At 49.0% G+C, this 19,918-nt stretch overlaps 1 pseudogene; it reads right to left on the bottom strand.

The window, feature by feature from the left end:
* The window catches only part of LOC115127351 (receptor tyrosine-protein kinase erbB-4-like), a 219,139-nt pseudogene that overhangs the window by 135,077 nt on the left and 64,144 nt on the right, over positions 1-19,918 (bottom strand).

The raw sequence follows: 19,918 nt of genomic DNA, 5'->3' as shown, positions 1-19,918 counted from the left end.
CCAAAACACTCTTATCCTCCAGGTTTACTGGATCTTAGCCAAAACACTCTTATTCTCCAGGTCATACTTATCTGCAGCCAAAACAGGTATCCTGCAGGTCATACTGGATATTAGCCAAAACACTCTTATCCTCCAGGCCATACTGTAACTGCACCCAAAACACTCTTATCCTCCAGGTCATACTGTATCTGCAGCCAAAACACTCTTATCCTCCAGGTCATACTGTATCTGCAGCCAAAACACTCTTATCCTCCAGGTCATACTGTATCTGCAGCCAAAACACTCTTATCCTCCAGGCCATACTGTAACTGCACCCAAAACACTCTTATCCTCCAGGTCATACTGTAACTGCAGCCAAAACACTCTTATCCTCCAGGTCATACTGTAACTGCAGCCAAAACACTCTTATCCTCCAGGTCATACTGTATCTGCAGCCAAAACACTCTTATCCTCCAGGTCATACTGCATCTGCAGCCAAAACACTCTTATCCTCCAGGCCATACTGTATCTGCAGCCAAAACACTCTTATCCTCCAGGTCATACTGTATCTGCAGCCAAAACACTCTTATCCTCCAGGCCATACTGTATCTTCAGCCAAAACACTCTTATCCTCCAGGTCATACTGTATCTGCAGCCAAAACACTCTTATCCTCCAGGCCATACTGTATCTTCAGCCAAAACACTCTTATCCTCCAGGTCATACTGTATCTGCAGCCAAAACACTCTTATCCTCCAGGCCATACTGTATCTTCAGCCAAAACTCTTATTCTCCAGGTCATACTGCATCTGCAGCCAAAACACTCTTATCCTCCAGGCCATACTGGTATCTGCAGCCAAAACACTCTTATCCTCCAGGTCATACTGGATCTGTAGCCAAAACACTCTTATCCTCCAGGTCATACTGTATCTGCAGCCAAAACACTCTTATCCTGCAGGTCATACTGGATATGTAGCCAAAACACTCTTATCCTCCAGGCCATACTGTAACTGCACCCAAAACACTCTTATCCTCCAGGCCATACTGTATCTGCAGCCAAAACACACTTATCTAGGTCATACTGTATCTTCAGCCAAAACACACTTATCCTCCAGGTCATACTGGATCTGTAGCCAAAACACTCTTATCCTCCAGGTCATACTGGATCTGCAGCCAAAACACTCTTATCCTCCAGGTCATACTGGATCTGTAGCCAAAACACTCTTATCCTCCAAGCCATACTGTATCTGCAGCCAAAACACTCTTATCCTCCAGGTCATACTGGATCTGTAGCCAAAACACTCTTATTCTCCAGGTCATACTGTATCTGCAGCCAAAACACTCTTATCCTCCAGGTCATACTGGATATGTATCTGCAGCCAAAACACTCTTATCCTCCAGGCCATACTGTAACTGCACCCAAAACACTCTTATCCTCCAGGTCATACTGTAACTGCAGCCAAAACACTCTTATCCTCCAGGTCATACTGTAACTGCAGCCAAAACAACTCCAGGTCATACAGCCAAAACACTCTTATCCTCCAGGTCATACTGTAACTGCAGCCAAAACACTCTTATCCTCCAGGCCATACTGTAACTGCACCCAAAACACTCTTATCCTCCAGGTCATACTGTAACTGCACCCAAAACACTCTTATCCTCCAGGTCATACTGTAACTGCACCCAAAACACTCTTATCCTCCAGGTCATACTGCCAAAACACTCTTATCCTCCAGGTCATCTGCAGCCAAAACACTCTTATCCTCCAGGTCATACTGCATCTGCAGCCAAAACACTCTTATTCTCCAGGCCATACTGTATCTTCAGCCAAGCCAACTGCAACACTCTTATCCTCCAGGTCATACTGTATCTGCAGCCAAAACACTCTTATCCTCCAGGCCATACTGTATCTTCAGCCAAAACACTCTTATCCTCCAGGTCATACTGTATCTGCAGCCAAAACACTCTTATCCTCCAGGCCATACTGTATCTTCAGCCAAAACACTCTTATCCTCCAGGTCATACTGGATCTGTAGCCAAAACACTCTTATTCTCCAGGTCATACTGTATCTGCAGCCAAAACACTCATATCCTCCAAGCCTCCAGACACACCATATATGAGTCAACTGTTAGTCAAATAGAAGCCATTGATCCCAAGGCTAAATGGTGAAATGTTTTTCTCATAAAACGTTGAACTTGTCTGTCGTCAGTGTTTGCGACCTCTAATAGCGACTAATAATTGAATTGGATAAGGCTCTATACATTACAACTGTAATATCGCTCTGTTAGTAGAAAACATTCCTTCATTAAATGAACAGAAAATGTTAGGGGGGTGAAGGATCATAATTAGAATAATAAATGAGCCATTTGGTTGTTTCATCTGAGGAGGAGTCAGTAGACTTCTACAGTCTATTAAACACACAGAGATGTGTCTTTCAGTAACTGGGGAATTAGAGAATTTGTGTGAATTCTGTTGTTGTGTTGGGAGAGTAATGTGTGTGTGTGTGAGGGGGGTTAACTGTGGATAACTGTGTAGGTGTCTGTGGGGGCATCTGTGTGTTTGTGTGTGTGTATGTGTGTGTCCACGTACGAAGCAGTCTGTGTCCTTGGGTCCCGAGCAGCCCCCAGCACACTCCCTGTGGCAGCAGTTACTGACGTAGGGGCCGAAGCAACGGCCGTCACACTGCTCAGCACACACAGTCTTGGTCACTGTGGAGAGCACAGGGTTTACATTACTGACACAGGTATACACACACACACACACACACACACACACACACACACACACACACACACACACACACACACACACACACACACACACACACACACACACACATGCACTGCCAGTTATATAGTGTAAGTTATAGCTCTCCATAGAAAATGGCTGATATGGAACGTGGTCAATGATAAATCAATCCCTACACCCCTGTTTAATGACTCTGGGTTTATACCCTGTTGAGAAGAGAAGAGGATCCCAACAACACACACACACTTCACACAGTGGCATAATAATTCTGGGTTGTCAAAGCCTTGTGTTTAAGTGCTCACTTCCTGTCCCTCTGTGTGGGAACATAATGAAGTGGTAGGACAGAAAGCTGTGGAGCTCTTAGCTCTATTATTCTGACTGAGGAACTGCAGAGAAAAGACCAATCACTCTCTATGGTTGTCTATGACGACTGGAGTTCACCCTGTCATTACACAGAGGAGTGTTACAGTGAAATCCTCAGCTGCTTGAACTCTCTCTGTTTCTCTCTCTTTCTCTTTGTTTCTCTCTCTGTTTCTCTTTCTTTCTCTGTTTCTCTCTCTGTTTCTCTCTCTGTTTCTCTTGCTCTTTCTCTCTCTCTCTTTCTGTTTCTCTCTCTCTGATTATCTCTCTCTTTCTCCCTCTTTCTCACTCTGTTTCTCCCTCGTTCTCTCTCTCTTTCTGTTTATCTCTCTCTTTCTCTCTGTCTCTCCCTCTTTCTCTCTCTTTCTCTTTGTTTCTCTCTGTTTCTCTCTCGTTCTCTCTCTTTCTGTTTATCTCTCTCTTTCTCTTTGTTTCTCTCTGTTTCTCTCTCGTTCTCTCTCTCTCTCTTTCTGTTCATCTCTCTCTTTCTCTTTGTTTCTCTCTCTGTTTCTCTCTGTTTCTCTCTCGTTCTCTCTTTCTCTTTCTGTTTATCTCTCTCTGTCTCTCTCTCTCTTTGTTCTCTCTCTCTTGCTCTCTCTCTCTTGCTCTCTCTGACCTTGTGTGTGTGTGTGAGTGTAAGTGTAAGTGTGAGTGTGTGTGTGTGTGTTGATGGTTATCTGACATATTTTGTGTGTGTATGTGTGTGTGTGTGTGTGTGTATGTGTGTGTGTGTGTGTGTGTGTTGATGGTTATCTGACATATTTTGTGTGTGTATGTGTGTGTGTGTGTGTGTGTGTGTGTGTGTAATACATACAGCTTTGGCACTGGTTGTCCTGATGGCCCCAGCAGCGTCCGTTACAAGAGCGATGACATCGTTTGCCTGGGGACCACACACACACACACACACACACATATACACACACACACACACACAAAACATGTCAGATAACCATCCACACACACACACACACACACACACACACACACACACACACACACACACACACACACACACACACACACACACACACACACACACACACACACACACACACACACAAACCTCCATCCTCCAACCCACCACCCATAAACATCCTCTCACCACCCGTTAACCGTTCCCCCCTAAACACACCCTCAGAGTGTGCTCAGTGAATGGGTGAGTGTGCTCAGTGAGTGGGTGAGTGTGCTCAGTGAGTGGGTGAGTGTGCTCTGAGAGAGGGTGAGTGTGCTCTGAGAGTGGGTGAGTGTGCTCTGAGAGTGGGTGAGTGTGCTCTGAGAGTGGGTGAGTGTGCTCTGAGAGTGGGTGAGTGCTCTGAGAGAGGGTGAGTGTGCTCTGAGAGAGGGTGAGTGTGCTCAGTGAGTGGGTGAGTGTGCTCAGTGAGTGGGTGAGTGTGCTCTGAGAGTGGGTGAGTGTGCTCAGTGAGTGGGTGAGTGTGCTCTGAGAGTGGGTGAGTGTGCTCTGAGAGTGGGTGAGTGTGCTCTGAGAGTGGGTGAGTGTACTATGAGAGTGGGTGAGTGTACTATGAGAGTGAGTGAGTGTGCTATGAGAGTGGGTGAGTGTACTATGAGAGTGGGTGAGTGTACTATGAGAGTGGGTGAGTGTGCTATGAGAGTGGGTGAGTGTGCTATGAGAGTGGGTGAGTGTGCTATGAGAGTGGGTGAGTGTACTATGAGAGTGAGTGAGTGTACTATGAGAGTGGGTGAGTGTACTCTGAGAGTGGGTGGGTGTGCTATGAGAGTGGGTGAGTGTGCTATGAGAGTGGGTGAGTGTACTATGAGAGTGGGTGAGTGTACTATGAGAGTGGGTGAGTGTACTATGAGAGTGGGTGAGTGTGCTCTCATTGTTCTCGCTGTCTCTCTCTGGGTCTACAGTAAGTATGAGGGACAAGGATCCACTCCCAGTCAAGTCATCTCTCTCAGGCAAAAAGTGGGGACATGACACATAACAGTTATCATAGCCCACCGTCAGTGAGCGTGAATGGGCCTGTCATCATCAGGCTTTAATTGACTGTGTGGTAATTACATACTGAAGTGGAGGGCTGAGTGAATGTCACCCTCGGCCCCCTGCCTGCCTGTGAAATTACGCCTCGCTCACTCCAAAAATTATTATGTTAAATAGCGATCCAATCTGGCAACCTCAAAGAAAGCCTCAATCTGGCAACCTGGGCTCCCACGCACGCCGAGCCACTCTCTCATTTTATACCAACTCGTATTGTCTTATACTCCCTCTCCTCCGTCCTCTCTTCTGTCCTCTCCTCCTTCCTCTCCTCTGTCCTCTCCTCCGTCCCCTCTTCCGTCCTCTCCTCCGTCCCCTCCTCTGTCCTCTCTTATGTCCTCTCTTCTGTCCTCTCCTCTGTCCTCTCTTATGTCCTCTCCTCTGTCCTCTCCTCCATCCCCTCTTCCGTCCTCTCTTCCGTCCCCTCTTCCGTCCTCTCTTCCGTCCTCTCTTCTGTCCTCTCCTCTGTCCTCTCTTATGTCCTCTCTTCTGTCCTCTCCTCTGTCCTCTCTTATGTCCTCTCCTCTGTCCTCTCATCTGTCCTCTCCTCTGTCCTCTTCTGTCTTCTCCCCTGTCCTCTCTTATGTCCTCTCCTCTGTCCTCTCTTATGTCCTTCTTCTGTCCTCTCCTCTCTTATGTCCTCTCTTATGTCCTCTCCTCTGTCCTCTCTTATGTCCTCTCTTATGTCCTCTCTTATGTCCTCTCCTCTGTCCTCTCCTCTGTCCTCTCTTCTGTCCTCTCCTCTGTCCTCTCTTATGTCCTCTCCTCTGTCCTCTCCTCCATCCCCTCTTCCGTCCTCTCTTCTGTCCCCTCTTCCGTCCTCTCTTCCGTCCTCTCTTCCGTCCTCTCTTCTGTCCTCTCCTCTGTCCTCTCCTCTGTCCTCTCTTATGTCCTCCCCTCTGTCCTCTTCTGTCTTCTCCTCTGTCCTCTCTTATGTCCTCTCCTCTGTCCTCTCCTCTGTCCTCTTCTGTCTTCTCCTCTGTCCTCTCTTATGTCCTCTCCTCTGTCCTCTCTTAGGTCCTCTCTTCTGTCCTCTCTTCCGTCCTCTCTTCTGTCCTCTCCTCTGTCCTCTCTTATGTCCTCTCCTCTGTCCTCTCTTATGTCCTCTCTTCTGTCCTCTCCTCTGTCCTCTCTTATGTCCTCTCTTATGTCCTCTCCTCTGTCCTCTCTTATGTCCTCTCTTATGTCCTCTCCTCTGTCCTCTCCTCTGTCCTCTCTTATGTCCTCTCTTATGTCCTCTCCTCTGTCCTCTCCTCTCCTCTGTCCTCTCTTATGTCCTCTCTTATGTTCTCTCTTATGTCCTCTCCTCTGTCCTCTCCTCTGTCCTCTCTTATGTCCTCTCTTATGTCCTCTCTTATGTCCTCTCCTCTGTCCTCTCTTATGTCCTCTCTTATGTCCTCTCCTCTGTCCTCTCCTCTGTCCTCTCTTATGTCCTCTCTTCCGTCCTCTCTTCCGTCCTCTCTTCTCTCCTCTCTTCTGTCCTCTCCTCTGTCCTCTCTTATGTCCTTCTCTCTGTCCTCTTCTGTCTTCTTCTCTGTCCTCTCTTATGTCCTCTCCTCTGTCCTCTCTTATGTCCTCTCTTCTGTCCTCTCCTCTGTCCTCTCATCTGTCCTCTCCTCTGTCCTCTTCTGTCTTCTCCCCTGTCCTCTCTTATGTCCTCTCCTCTGTCCTCTCCTATGTCCTCTCTTCTGTCCTCTCCTCTGTCCTCTCTCATGTCCTCTCTTATGTCCTCTCCTCTGTCCTCTCTTATGTCCTCTCTTATGTCCTCTCTTATGTCCTCTCCTCTGTCCTGTCCTCTCCTCTGTCCTCTCTTCTGTCCTCTCCTCTGTCCTCTCTTATGTCCTCTCCTCTGTCCTCTCCTCTGTCCTCTCCTCCATCCCCTCTTCCGTCCTCTCTTCCGTCCCCTCTTCCGTCCTCTCTTCCGTCCTCTCTTCCGTCCTCTCTTCTGTCCTCTCTTCTGTCCTCTCCTCTGTCCTCTCCTCTGTCCTCTTCTGTCTTCTCCTCTGTCCTCTCTTATGTCCTCTCCTCTGTCCTCTCATATGTCCTCCCTTCTGTCCTCTCCTCTGTCCTCTCTTATGTCCTCTCCTCTGTCCTCTCATCTGTCCTCTCCTCTGTCCTCTTCTGTCTTCTCCCCTGTCCTCTCTTCTGTCCTCTCCTCTGTCCTCTCTTATGTCCTCTCTTCTGTCCTCTCCTCTGTCCTCTCTTATGTCCTCTCTTATGTCCTCTCTCTGTCCTCTCCTCTGTCCTCTCCTCTGTCCTCTCCTCTGTCCTCTCTTATGTCCTCTCTTATGTCCTCTCCTCTGTCCTGTCCTCTCCTCTGTCCTCTCCTCTGTCCTCTCTTATGTCCTCTCCTCTGTCCTCTCCTCCATCCCCTCTTCCGTCCTCTCTTATGTCCTCTCCTCTGTCCTCTCCTCTGTCCTCTCTTATGTCCTCTCTTATGTCCTCTCCTCTGTCCTCTCTTATGTCCTCTCTTATGTCCTCTCCTCTGTCCTCTCCTCTGTCCTCTCTTATGTCCTCTCCTCTGTACTCTCTTCTGTCCTCTCCTCTGTCCTCTCCTCTGTCCTCTCCTCTGTCCTCTCATCTGTCCTCTCTTCTTCTTCTAACATCTCAAACAGACACCTTATGGGGAGAATCTACATGCTCACTCGAGCGTTGTGTGACATTTCGTGGTCATACGTGCTGTTTTTAGTGGTCACTGTGACATTCAGTGACATTTTCTACACTGATATTGAATGCATATCATGCCCTCACTTTTCCTTGGCATACAATGCAATCTAGGGAGGGGAAAACAAATTGAAAATGTGGAGAAGGTTTGAGGGAGTGGACTTGGAACTAAAATGGCGGTGTGTTTTGACACACAATGGCCGGTAGCCAATGGCTGTGTGTTTCGACACACAGTGGCCGGTAGCCATATCAGTGTTCCAAACACTTTGATTGGAGCTGGCTGTCAGCTTTAGTGAGCTTTATGTGCAGCTGAGACAGAATCACCATGGGCCTGGCTGCATAGCAACACAACCACCTCCATGTGAGTTTAATCACGGATCTATTGTGATGCTGCTTCCAACTCACCTTCAGCAAAACAGAGATGAAGGATACAAAGGAAGGAAGGAACAATATAATTTGTATGAAACTGAGGAAACATGTAAGTGTGTGAAGGTGTGAAGGTGTGTGTGTGTATAATGTGCACCTTGGAAGTTTAGAGAAGCATCCCTCAGCACCTCGACCACCCCTCCCTCGCAGCTTTGTGGTTTCTCCCCATACTCACATCCAAGGCCACTGTTGTTGGACGGTACCACCAAGAGCTCAGCTTGGGGGTTCTTGATGATGTCCCTCCAGTGGATGGTGTCGGCGTGGCACAGGAACTTGTTCTGGTCAACATAAACCCCCCCGTTCAGGATCTCTGTGCAGAGAAGGACACACATATACACATAATAAGCACATAACCATTAACATGTATGTATGTATGTGTGTGTGTGTGTGTGTGTGTGTGTGTGTGTGTGTGTGTGTGTGTGTGTGTGTGTGTGTGTGTGTGTGTGTGTGTGTGTGTGTGTGTGTGTGTGTTTATGTGTGTACATGTTGGAGCAGAACATCACTACATGAAGGTTACTCCTGACCGTTGCTGAACATGCTATGCATTTCTTTATTTCTAAACCCTGCAGATGGAAACTATTGACTCAGTGTGAAAAGGTAAACGTGTGTTGTTGTCGTAAGGCCAGGTATGCAGACCTACCCTCCAGCAGCAGTCACTAGACTGCTCCATCCTGTTAAGTAGTGTTTACTGTGGCTTCTGAAAGGTGTCCATATTGTTGATGTGCTTCATGCTACATCTACAGAGCTTCCCCTCCGTCTACAGAGCTTCCCCTCCGTCTACAGAGCTTCCCCTCCGTCTACAGAGCTTCCCCTCTGTCTACAGAGCTTCCCCTCCGTCTACAGACCTACCCTCCATCTACAGAGCTTCCCCTCCATCTACAGAGCTTCCCCTCCGTCTACAGAGCTTCCCCTCCGTCTACAGAGCTTCCCCTCCATCTACAAAGAGACGTATTCTCACTCAACCAGTTCCTAGAAAATACCCCTTTCCCCCGTGACCTACTCCAGAAACAGAAAGGACACAGAGGATAAAGGGAGGCTTTGGGTCAAACCCCCTCTTATGGTACTTCACTAATAGCAATAATATGTTTCTGTCAGAGGGTTATAGCCTTCACCAGATGTCTGCATGGGGAACCAGAACAATCTAGAATCCTGTACATATATCACTGTCTTTATATGACAATGTGCAAGTCAATTACAGGATTTGGACTCAAATCAATCATGTAGTTCCTCTCTGGATGAGACTCAAGATAACAGTAGTTTTTGTGTGTGTGTGTGTGTGTGTGTGTGTGTGTGTGTGTGTGTGTGTGTGCGCGTGTGCGTGCGTCTGTGTGTGTGTGTGTGTGTGTGCATCTGTGTGTGTGTGTATCTGTGTGTGTGTGTGTGTGTGTGTGTGTGTGTGTGTGTGTGTATCATCCATGATGACCCCTGGTTCTGGGAACACCCTTGTCATAGTTAATGAAAAGAATCAGAATTTATAATCCAGATTGAACCGGATTAGGAAACATGCTCCACCAGTATATATCATCGTCTCTGAACAGATTAGCAGCATAGGAAAATATAAAGATGAGGCGTATTCAGATATTCAGAATAGTGGAGAAGTGGGGGAAGCTAATCATTATGAAGGAAATGGCTTGATTTAAACAAGGAACTCTCCCGTGGATAAAGATAAACTCAATTTTCTTCAAAGTATTTGACATGCCTGCGGTCTCCCTCGCCGGGGGATGGTCTATCATTGCAATTTCATCCACTAATATCGCCTCGCACAAAGAAGGATTTTATCAAAGGGATGTTTTACATGTAAATGTATCAGACTGTTATAAGAGAACATTCTGTACCAATTACAATGGTATGCATGGAGCCTAAATATTCAGGGTGTTTGTATCTTATTCAATAATAGAATGTGATTCAATAGAGAATAGTCAGGAGGATATTCAGGATTGTGGCAAAAGTATGTTGATTAGATTCTCCCTGGATTGTTGATGCTGGTGCCTCCATAGAACTTCTCCATCACATTGTTCTCGCAGAATATGCTTACTCTGGATGTCTTCTACTCATCTCTTCTCAGATTCTATGGATGTCTTCTAAGATTTTATGGATGTCTTCTAAGTTTCTACTGATCTCTTTTCAGATTCTATGGATGTCTTCTAAGATTATATGGATGTCTTCTAAGATTCTATGGATGTCTTCTAAGATTCTATTTATTTCTTCTAAGATTCTATGGATGTCTTCTGAGATCATCTACAGTATTATCTGACACAATATCAGAAACCACAGAGATAGCAGTGAGGAGGAAGAAGAGAGGATGTGAGTCGTGTGCAGGACCTCCATGGCAGCATACCATTAGTCAATGCCAAAATAGTATCCTTTGACTGTAGAGAAACAGTCTGAAGAGTCTGAGGGCGAGAGAGGGATGAACTCTGAAAGTCATTTCTCTGTCCGTGGGGCCGGGACGGTAACTCCTAGGGAAATGACGGGGCAGTACTCGCCGTACGCCCTCCTGTTACGATCTATCCATTCAAATGGTTTGCTCTATGGCCAGCTATTCATTGGGGGTGAGCGCAGCCTCATACCATCGCTGATTGACGAGGTAGTTGTAAAACCCATCACCTTGGAGAGAGGGGGGGGAGAGGGGAGAGGGAGAGAGAGAGAGAGTGTGAAATAGAGAGAGGGGAGAGGTTGAGAGAGAGTTTGAAAGAGAGAGAGAGGGGGAGGGAGGGGAGAGAGGGACAGAGAGAAAGAAAGAAGCATGGAGAGCCTCAAACACCCCAGACCATTCATTCACTATCTACCTGCTTGCAGTGAACATTATTTGACCTTCTTGATGGATGTTTACATTACATTACTGTACATGTCTGTTGAGGACATTGAGTTGCTGCGTCCTACATGACTAATGTGGATCCATAGGGATCTATGAGAGACAGGCCATTAGAGAGGGGATTGAGGGAGCGAATCAGCAGCAGGCGTTTCTCTCAGATCCCTCCTAATTGGACGATGTAAGGCCATGGGCATTCAGGGCTTCAAAGGACATTATTCATTGGCCGTTGAATGAGGGGTTGCTTCCAACCACTTGTTATCCTTTGAAATCCCAGAACACAAATAAATGAAGAGGTTCTAGATGATTCTATTCTTTGTGTGTGGCTGTGGCATACGTTAGAATCATGTTTGGTGGTCATTTTGTTTTTCACCCAATGTTCGCCGGTCTGATGGACCCACAACATTATTGGGTTTTTAAAACAATACAGCCAGAACAATTTATCGAACAAAATACTTCATACTTAGACTTAGACTTAGACTTATATCAATTACAAACAATATGGACAGCATCCATGGTTAATATTTACCTCTGCTAGTTCACATTTATCAATGAAAGCCCTATTCGTTATTGTTGTTGATAAAATGTGTTTTTTGTAAACAGAAGTTAAACTAGTTAAATAAAGGTTAAATAAAAAATATTCAAAAATTCAAAAAGAACTGAACAAATTGGAAGGACAAATTTTACAGCCAGTTTTATGGAAATGATATATGAGCCCCATTGAACACAAATGAAGGCCGCTCTACACACGAGGGACAGAGTTTTACTGTATTTGTGTTGCAAATGTATTACTTTGTCTTCCTGTCCTTCTTGGGTCCGCACACATCACAGCCAGTAGCAGTGGCGTCGGACGGGCCAGTAGCAGTGGCGTCGGACGGGCCAGTTGTGGCTGCTGAAGTTGCCGGGGTGCCGGACGGGCCAGTAGCAGTGGCGTCGGACGGGCCAGTTGTGGCTGCTGAAGTTGCCGGGGTGCCGGACGGGCCAGTAGCAGTGGCGTCGGACGGGCCAGTTGTGGCTGCTGAAGTTGCCGGGGTGCCGGACGGGCCAGTAGCAGTGGCGTCGGACGGGCCAGTTGTGGCTGCTGAAGTTGCCGGGGTGCCGGACGGGCCAGTAGCAGTGGCGTCGGATGGGCCAGTTGTGGCTGCTGAAGTTGAGGGGGTGCCGGACGGACCCGTAGCAGCGTAGTCAGTCGGACGTTCCATTCTCGCTGTCTCCCTCAATGTTCGATTATTCTGTCACGCTGGTAGCAATGATTCGGGAGACAGGCACAGGAATGCTTAATATGGTTTTTTATTATACCCCAAATTATGGCGTGCCGTGTAAGGGCAAAGGGACAAAGACCAAACAAACACGATACAAAGCACAGGGTTGAAGCCCAAACAAAACAGCGAGGAGTTCCTCGAATAACTACACACAAGCACAAACACACGGGACGAGACCCGTAATCATCTACACAATCCACAAGGGCACGAAAGCCAAAACACACAGCACAGGTCCTCACAGTACCAACGGACATAGTACCAATAATCAACAGCACCATCGTGAACAAAGGGCACATTTATACAAATACAATCAGTGGGAATAGGGGCCAGGTGTGGGAATAGGGGCCAGGTGTGGGAATAGGGGCCAGGTGTGGGAATAGGGGCCAGGTGTGGGAATAGGGGCCAGGTGTGGGAAAAGGGGCCAGGTGTATGAATAGGGGCCAGGTGTGGGAATAGGGGCCAGGTGTGGGAATAGGGGCCAGGTGTGGGAATAGGGGCCAGGTGTGGGAATAGGGGCCAGGTGTGTGAATAGGGACCAGGTGTGGGAAAAGGGGCCAGGTGTGTGAATAGGGACCAGGTGTGGGAAAAGGGGCCAGGTGTGTGAATAGGGGCCAGGTGTGGGAATAGGGGCCAGGTGTGGGAATAGGGGCAAGGTGCGGGAATAGGGGCCAGGTGTGGGAAAAGGGGCCAGGTGTGTGAATAGGGGCCAGGTGTGGGAATAGGGGCCAGGTGTGGGAAAAGGGGCAAGGTGTGGGAATAGGGGCCAGGTGTGGGAAAAGGGGCCAGGTGTGTGAATAGGGGCCAGGTGTGGGAATAGGGGCCAGGTGTGGGAATAGGGGCCAGGTGTGGGAATAGGGGCAAGGTGTGGGAATAGGGGCCAGGTGTGGGAAAAGGGGCCAGGTGTGTGAATAGGGGCCAGGTGTGGGAATAGGGGCCTGGGAATAGGGGCCAGGTGTGTGAATAGGGGCCAGGTGTGGGAATAGGGGCCAGGTGTGGGAATAGGGGCCAGGTGTGGGAATAGGGGCCAGGTGTGTGAATAGGGACCAGGTGTGGGAAAAGGGGCCAGGTGTGTGAATAGGGGCCAGGTGTGGGAATAGGGGCCAGGTGTGGGAATAGGGGCAAGGTGCGGGAATAGGGGCCAGGTGTGGGAAAAGGGGCCAGGTGTGTGAATAGGGGCCAGGTGTGGGAATAGGGGCCAGGTGTGGGAAAAGGGGCAAGGTGTGGGAATAGGGGCCAGGTGTGGGAAAAGGGGCCAGGTGTGGGAATAGGGGCCAGGTGTGGGAATAGGGGCCAGGTGTGGGAATAGGGGCCAGGTGTGTGAATAGGGACCAGGTGTGGGAAAAGGGGCCAGGTGTGTGAATAGGGGCCAGGTGTGGGAATAGGGGCCAGGTGTGGGAATAGGGGCAAGGTGCGGGAATAGGGGCCAGGTGTGGGAAAAGGGGCCAGGTGTGTGAATAGGGGCCAGGTGTGGGAATAGGGGCCAGGTGTGGGAATAGGGGCCAGGTGTGGGAATAGGGGCCAGGTGTGGGAATAGGGGCCAGGTGTGGGAATAGGGGCCAGGTGTGGGAATAGGGGCCAGGTGTGTGAATAGGGACCAGGTGTGGGAAAAGGGGCCAGGTGTGTGAATAGGGGCCAGGTGTGGGAATAGGGACCAGGTGTGGGAAAAGGGGCCAGGTGTATGAATAGGGGCCAGGTGTGGGAATAGGGGCCAGGTGTGGGAATAGGGGCCAGGTGTGGGAATAGGGGCCAGGTGTGTGAATAGGGACCAGGTGTGGGAAAAGGGGCCAGGTGTGTGAATAGGGGCCAGGTGTGGGAATAGGGGCCAGGTGTGGGAATAGGGGCAAGGTGCGGGAATAGGGGCCAGGTGTGGGAAAAGGGGCCAGGTGTGTGAATAGGGGCCAGGTGTGGGAATAGGGGCCAGGTGTGGGAAAAGGGGCAAGGTGTGGGAATAGGGGCCAGGTGTGGGAAAAGGGGCCAGGTGTGTGAATAGGGGCCAGGTGTGGGAATAGGGGCCAGGTGTGGGAATAGGGGCCAGGTGTGGGAATAGGGGCAAGGTGTGGGAATAGGGGCCAGGTGTGGGAAAAGGGGCCAGGTGTGTGAATAGGGGCCAGGTGTGGGAATAGGGGCCTGGGAATAGGGGCCAGGTGTGTGAATAGGGGCCAGGTGTGGGAATAGGGGCCAGGTGTGTGAATAGGGGCCAGGTGTGGGAATAGGGGCCTGGGAATAGGGGCCAGGTGTGTGAATAGGGGCCAGGTGTGGGAATAGGGGCCAGGTGTGGGAATAGGGGCCAGGTGTGTGAATAGGGACCAGGTGTGGGAAAAGGGGCCAGGTGTGTGAATAGGGGCCAGGTGTGGGAATAGGGGCCAGGTGTGGGAATAGGGGCAAGGTGCGGGAATAGGGGCCAGGTGTGGGAAAAGGGGCCAGGTGTGTGAATAGGGGCCAGGTGTGGGAATAGGGGCCAGGTGTGGGAAAAGGGGCAAGGTGTGGGAATAGGGGCCAGGTGTGGGAAAAGGGGCCAGGTGTGTGAATAGGGGCCAGGTGTGGGAATAGGGGCCAGGTGTGGGAATAGGGGCCAGGTGTGGGAATAGGGGCAAGGTGTGGGAATAGGGGCCAGGTGTGGGAAAAGGGGCCAGGTGTGTGAATAGGGGCCAGGTGTGGGAATAGGGGCCTGGGAATAGGGGCCAGGTGTGGGAATAGGGGCCAGGTGTGGGAATAGGGGCAAGGTGTGGGAATAGGGGCCAGGTGTGGGAATAGGGGCCAGGTGTGAGCGATGGAAGTCACAGAGAGATCCGTGACATTCTCGTTGTTACCGTCTGCAATCTAGAATGAATAAAATATTCAGGAATCTCACTCACATATATAGGTATAGCAGGCCAAGGTACGAGATTCAGACTCACACACACGCAATAACATCACTCTGTCACGCTCGTCATAATGATTGGACCAAGGCGCAGCGTGCGTAGAGTTCCACATATTTTAATTCATAGAAACTCACGAAACAAAACAAAACAAACTTGAACAAACGAACGAGAGTCACGAACGAACGAATGAACGAACGAACGAAGGAACCGTGACGCTACTGGTGTGCACACAGGCAACTATCTGTAGACAAGATCCCACAAAGCACAATGAGGAAATGGCTGCCTAAATATGATCCCCAATCAGAGACAACGATAAACAGCTGTCTCTGATTGGGTACCAAACCAGGCCAACACAAACCATTAACCATGATGACCCACCCTAGTCACTATCACGCCCCAACCAACAGAGAATAAACAGCGTACTCATCAGTACCACATTTTGGCCTTTCTTTGGCACTCAGGACACTAGGGACGTGTCGGCCATGAACACAAACTTCAACAGCTGAGGTGGGAGCTCTGGCTTCTTTTTTCGTACTGTTCCTACCATCGTCAGCTTCCTCTTGAGGAGCTCCTGTCCCAGCTTGTGCGAATTAAAAAGTTATAGCAAGTGATGTTGGGGCCACGGAGTCCCTGTGTCACATCCAGGACAACCCACATCCCTTGGTTGTTCTCAGGGGCTCCTCCATCTGGCTTCCCTGTATATACTCCCAGTTCCAATAATATGATGAAGTAGTATTACAGGCAGCACAGATCTTCATTCCAAACTTTGCGGGTTTAGACAGTATGTACTGTCTGAAGGGGCAGCGGCACCTAAATGATATAAGCTGCTCATCAACAGCAACATTGGGCCCAGGGGTGTTAAACAGGGGAAAGCGGTCCACCCACTTCTCCCACACTGACCTGATTGCAGCTAACTTGTCTCTCTGCCGCCGAGCTGGTCTGGTGTCTCAGTTATCGAAGCTGATAATCCTGGAAATAATGTGGAAGTTTCCCAGAGACATTGTTGCAAAGAAAAGTTATCTGCCGGTTTCTGCATCCCACAGGGATTCTGTGGATTCCCCATTGGATCTGAAAACACCAGCAAGGTTAAGAACCTCAAAGTATGCATGTATATGAGTTTGGTCCATTTTCTTCCATCTCTCTCCAAAAGCACTCCTTCCTTCCAAAGTTAGTGCAGTTCAGAATGATTTTCTGGTTTGTGTCTGGGATGAACAGTTCAATAGAAGACTTTATGTCCTGAACATGAGTAACCTCCATCCGCATCGGCCCCGGCCCTTGCATCCTTGGCACATTGGCAACCATGCGGGTTGGCTCATTCCTTAGGGAAGAAGACCATTCAATTTCACAATTTTTTGACATCCATCTTTCTCCTCCTGCAGGCTGCTGATGAGCTGGTTGCTGACGGACTGGTCCTGGGGCTGGCTGAGGGTCCATCTCATCCTCTTCTTCCAACTCACTGTCAGACTCAGTATTGACAGAGGCATGATCCTCATATTCGGAAAATGCTTCATCTTCCAAATTGGAAGTTGTTCCTTCCACACTAGATTCCCTCTCTGCAAAAATGATTTCAAAGTCCCTCTGAGTATGAGTTATTTTTGGCTGATTGATTGTGGCAAGGAGCCACACATGTAAAGTTATTTATTTCTTGTGTCCCTCCCCCAATTTGCACAAGACCCTAAATCCGTAAACATGGGCACCCTCAAAGATATTATCCTGACCAACTTGCCCTCCAAATACACCTCTGCTATTTTCAATCAGGATCTCAGCGATCACTGCCTCATTGCCTGCATCCGCTATGGGTCCGTGGTCAAACAACCACCCCTCATCACTGTCAAACGCTCCCTAAAACACTTCTGCGAGTAGGCCTTTCTAATCAACCTGGCCCGGGTATCCTGGAAGGATATTGACCTCATTTTAGGCTGGGTTTCTGTACAGCACTTTGAGATATCAGCTGATGTACGAAGGGCTATATAAATAAATTTGATTTGATTTGATCCCATCAGTCGAGAATGCCTGGTCGTTCTTTAAAAGTAATTTCCATACCATCTTGAAATAGCAATGCCCTTTTCAGAAAATGTAGAACTAAGAACAGATATAGCCCTTGGTTTCATGCCAGACCTGACTGCCCTTGACCAGCACAAAAACATCCTGTGGCGGACTGCAATAGCATCGAATAGTCCCCGCGATATGCAACTGTTCAGGGAAGTTAGGAACCAATACACGCAGGCAGTCAGGAAAGCAAAGGCTAGCTTTTTCAAACAGATATTTGCATCCTGTAGCTCTAACTCCAAAAAGTTTTGGGACACTGCAAAGTCCATGGAGAACAAGAGCACCTCCTCCCAGCTGCCCACTGCACTGAGGCGAGGTAACACGGTCACCACGATAAATCCATGATAATCGACACTTTCAATAAGCATTTCTCTACGGCTGGTCATGGTTTCCTCCTGGCTACCCCGACTCCGACCAACAGCTCCCCCCTCCCCTGCAGCTACTTGCCCGAGCCTCCCCAGCTTCTCCTTCACCCAAATCCAGTTAGCAGATGTTTAGAAAGAGTTGCAAAACCTGGATCCATACAAATCAGCTGGGCTAGACAATCTGGACCCTCTCTTTCTAAAACTAACCGCCGCCATTGTCGCAACCCCTATTACCAGTCTGTTCAACCTCTCTTTCGTATCATCCGAGATCCCTAAAGATTGGAAAGCTGCCACTTTCCCCTCTTCAAAGGGGGTGACACTCTAGACCCAAACTGTTACAGACCTATATCCATCCTGCCCTGCCTCTCTAAAGTCTTCGAAAGCCAAGTTAATAAATAGATCACTGACCATTTCGAATCCCACCGTACCTTCTCCAACTACTTTGCAGACAGAGTTCAGTATGTCAAATCGGAGGGCCTGTTGTCCGGACCTCTGGCAGTCTCTATGGGGGTACCACAGGGTTCAATCTTGGGCCGACTCTTTTCTCTATATATATCAATGATGTCGCTCTTGTTGCGTGTGATTCCCTGATCCACCTCTATGCAGATGACACCATTCTGTATACATCTGGCCCTTCTATGGACACTGTGCTAACTAACCTCCAAACAAGCTTCAATGCCATACAACACTCCTTCCGTGGCCTCCAACTGCTCTTAAATGCTAGTAAAACCAAATTTTTTTTTTGCTGCCTGCACCCACCCGCCCGACTAGCATCACTACCTTGGACGGTTCTGACCTAGAATATGTGGACAACTACAAATACCTAGGTGTCTGGCTAGACTGTAAACTCTCCTTCCAGACTCATATTAAACATCTCCAATCCAAAATCATATCTAGAATCGGCTTTCTATTTCATAACAAAGTCTTCTTCACTCACGCCGCCAAACTTACCCTAGTAAAACTGACTATCCTACCAATCCTCGACTTCGGCGATGTCATCTACAAAATAGATTCCAATACTCTACTCAGCAAACTGGATGCAGTCTATCACAGTTCCATCCGTTTTGTTACCAAAGCCCCTTATACCACCCACCACTGCGACCTGTATGCTCTAGTCGGCTGGCCCTCGCTACATATTCGCCGCCAGACCCACTGGCTCCAGGTCATCTACAAGTCTATGCTAGGTAAAGCTCTGCCTTATCTCACCTCACTGGTCATGATAACAACACCCACCTGTAGCACGCGCTCCAGCAGGTATATCTCACTGGTCATGATAACAACACCCACCTGTAGCACGCGCTCCAGCAGGTATATCTCACTGGTCATGATAACAACACCCACCTGTAGCACGCGCTCCAGCAGATATATCTCACTGGTCATGATAACAACACCCACCTGTAGCACGCGCTCCAGCAGGTATATCTCACTGGTCATGATAACAACACCCACCTGTAGCACGCGCTCCAGCAGGTATATCTCACTGGTCATGATAACAACACCCACCTGTAGCACGCGCTCCAGCAGGTATATCTCACTGGTCATGATAACAACACCCACCTGTAGCACGCGCTCCAGCAGGTATATCTCACTGGTCATGATAACAACACCCACCTGTAGCACGCGCTCCAGCAGGTATATCTCACTGGTCATGATAACAACACCCACCTGTAGCACGCGCTCCAGCAGGTATATCTCACTGGTCATGATAACAACACCCACCTGTAGCACGCGCTCCAGCAGGTATATCTCACTGGTCATGATAACAACACCCACCTGTAGCACGCGCTCCAGCAGGTATATCTCACTGGTCATGATAACAACACCCACCTGTAGCACGCGCTCCAGCAGGTATATCTCACTGGTCATGATAACAACACCCACCTGTAGCACGCGCTCCAGCAGGTATATCTCACTGGTCATGATAACAACACCCACCTGTAGCACGCGCTCCAGCAGGTATATCTCACTGGTCATGATAACAACACCCACCTGTAGCACGCGCTCCAGCAGGTATATCTCACTGGTCATGATAACAACACCCACCTGTAGCACGCGCTCCAGCAGGTATATCTCACTGGTCATGATAACAACACCCACCTGTAGCACGCGCTCCAGCAGGTATATCTCACTGGTCATGATAACAACACCCACCTGTAGCACGCGCTCCAGCAGGTATATCTCACTGGTCATGATAACAACACCCACCTGTAGCACGCGCTCCAGCAGGTATATCTCACTGGTCATGATAACAACACCCACCTGTAGCACGCGCTCCAGCAGGTATATCTCACTGGTCATGATAACAACACCCACCTGTAGCACGCGCTCCAGCAGGTATATCTCACTGGTCATGATAACAACACCCACCTGTAGCACGCGCTCCAGCAGGTATATCTC

This window comes from Oncorhynchus nerka, linkage group LG2 (genome assembly GCF_034236695.1).
Source record: "Oncorhynchus nerka isolate Pitt River linkage group LG2, Oner_Uvic_2.0, whole genome shotgun sequence".
Lineage (NCBI taxonomy): Eukaryota > Metazoa > Chordata > Actinopteri > Salmoniformes > Salmonidae > Oncorhynchus > Oncorhynchus nerka.
Note: the sequence above shows the minus strand (reverse complement) of the source record. Positions and strands in the feature narration are given on the sequence as shown.